General features: G+C 27.7%; 1 protein-coding gene across 8 annotated transcripts in view; it reads left to right on the top strand.

Annotated features, from left to right (window-relative positions):
- The window catches only part of LOC106677846 (CCR4-NOT transcription complex subunit 6-like), a 398,718-nt gene that overhangs the window by 182,368 nt on the left and 213,473 nt on the right, over positions 1-2,877 (top strand). The window lies entirely within an intron of this gene.

A 2,877-nucleotide genomic window follows, 5' to 3' on the forward strand; every position in this document is an offset into this window, starting at 1 on the left:
ATATATAATTTTAAATTCTGAATTTACGATGGAAAAATACATTTTGATGTTTCCTGAGCCCAAATAATCAAGTCTCGCACAATAGTCCCAGTCTTTTGGCCTAGCGAAAGAACAATCATTTTTACTATGTACTTCAGGCTCTCATTTCCTCATTAATTATATATTGTGATTGAATCAGCTAATGATTTAGCTACTGGAACTTCCAAGTTGGATCATTTACACACATCAGCATAATATTTATTCAAATGGAATGTAATTACAATTAGGTATGCATGAATATACACAGGTTAATGTCAGGTCCATTTGTTCCACTGACTGCGGCTCTTTAGTTCATCCACTAAACAATGAAACTTCAATCGGGAACCAATAATTTATCTTTGATACGTATTAGTTATTTTTATTTTATTTTTTTTTAACATGATGTATGAATTGTTTGGAATGTAAATTTCATGTACGTCACTCCCCCAGCAATTATTACTGATAATTACTGGGCAGAGAAGTACATGGACATACCAGATGTCTAGTTAATATTAAAGGGTGAGGTTTAGTAAATGATAAGAAGCTACATCAGTAGAGAAGTTTCGAAAAATGCGATTATTCTTATTCAGTATTTTAAATTGTCCATATTTCATAATGTCATTAGTTAGCAGATAATATTTGGTATATTGCGTGATACAAACACAATTAACAGCTTTCTAGGGAAACAAAAGAAGGTGTTTTTACAAAATACAGAAAACAAATTTCTTCACAATATTCTATATATAAAAAACTTGAAGGAGATGGTTTGGGTCAAATAGGTGGACAAAAATATTTTTCAACTTTTGATAATTCACAACGTTTCGATTCACAATGTGAGGTTTTCATCAGGACTGTTGTGATGAAGACCTAATTCACATATCAATTATCGATATACAATGATTTAACGCTAACAAAGTCATTTTCGCACCAAATGGCTATGGATCATCAACAAATTTGACTGAGAACCCTCCTAGGACCAAAATGTCGTGTGTACTAATTAGAAACACAATTCATAATACCAAAATTCTGGATGAATCTTGAGATTATGTTACCAAGTAAAATGATTTTTTTCTCAATAGAAGTGATAGTCCTTCAATTCATCGCGTTTTAACAAACAAACTCTTCAACTTCATATATTATTGAGAGTTAAAAATAATCTAATTTTACATACTGAAAATTTCTAGTTATATGTATTTCTTTTTAATGATTACTTACGTAAATATTTTGCTATCTAAATAGTATATATAAATGTAAAAAGAAAAAAAAAAAAACCATAATCATTAGTATGATCATTTTTTTATATTTATCTATATATTTAGTTGATGTTTGTTGGATATGTAAATTAAAACTTTTTTTTTTGTTTTAGGTAAGTGGAATATTTAACGTTCGAGTTTAAAGCGTTCTCTTACTGTATGTATGAACTTTTTGTTCTTATTTTTTCTGTCTGCTAATTAATACTTTAAAGCGACTAAATGATTACTTTAGGTAATAATATTTCATTGATAGTTGTACTATAATTGAAGATGGTCTCATCATTAACCGAAAATAATCATCAGTTGTTACTCAATCTATTCGTTCTTCACTTTTATGTAAATTAATTCTAGTAATAGGATGGCTAATTATAAAAACGTATATAAGTTATAAAAATTAGTGTTACAATGTACACTAAATATTAGTTGTAAATAACTAATTAGTCTTTATAAATTATTTTTTTATGATAATGAAATGATTGTTTCACTATTCTGACCTATGTGTAAAGATCGTATCTTTTAAGTGTTTTCGTTCTAAATTAAGCATATTTTATGTAAATAAATTTCAATTTCTTTTTTTAATAAATAAATAAAAAAGAAAATATAAAAGTTGTATTTTAAGTTGTCAGTTTGATTATTAAATGTGCAACATTTTGTCAATTAATTCTGGAAAATATCATGAAAGCTGCTAAAGTGATAAAATTTTAGGTTTTCTTGAATAAAATGAAATAACGATGTGTATACCTGAAATAGTCCAGAACGTATTTCCCAAGAGTGTATGTGCTTGTTGTACAGTTTAGGTTTAAAAATTTAATCATTTTCTAATTGAAAAACTTGAGTATTTGCTTCTTTCGTTCTTAAAACTTCGCTGGTCATCAGTGTCATTTATTTTATATTTATTTATTTTATATTTTGTATTATATTTGTGGTTGTGAATTTTGTGTTCTTTTAAATCTAAATACTAATTCTATTTTTTTTTTAATCATGTTCCCATAGGGCTGTTGACATATTCAAATTTAATCTAAAACTAGTAAGATGTGATGTAATCTGGACATTCCTAAGAGATGTGGCTCGCATTTCATTTTAGAAAATAATCCAATTTCATCAATAATACAATTGACCTATATTTTTTATTTTGGAAGGTTAAAATCGAATGACGTAATTTTCTTTGTTTTTTAGTTCAACTTCAAATATATAAATAATTGCAATAACTGGAGCTTAGTGTAAAATAAGACACGTTTTTATGTATGGCCTATCTGAGTGTTACTTTCCGTTCAGGATTTTCTTGTTTTTTACATCAATGGAAAATTCGTGGAATTTATGTTTAAAACCAAGTTATAACTGTTAGAAATGTTTTAATTAAAACATTTTTTTTTTTTATCTGATTCAGATTTAGTCCGGTCCCCTCAGGCAAAGTGACCCACTGACCATTGTATATTGGCCATGTATGTCCCTTTTATATTTTAATTCTCTAGTTAAAATGCTAAAGTCTCCCCGCCAACAGATGTGCTCCTATGCCCCTTAATTGGATTGGGCCCACATTTTTCACCACTAATTGCTATGCATGCTAGTAATATTACTTTGGAAAATTAATATATAATGCTTTATA

This window comes from Halyomorpha halys, unplaced genomic scaffold, assembly GCF_000696795.3.
Source record: "Halyomorpha halys isolate HHAL.00 unplaced genomic scaffold, Hhal_1.1 Scaffold110.1, whole genome shotgun sequence".
NCBI classification, from domain to species: domain Eukaryota; kingdom Metazoa; phylum Arthropoda; class Insecta; order Hemiptera; family Pentatomidae; genus Halyomorpha; species Halyomorpha halys.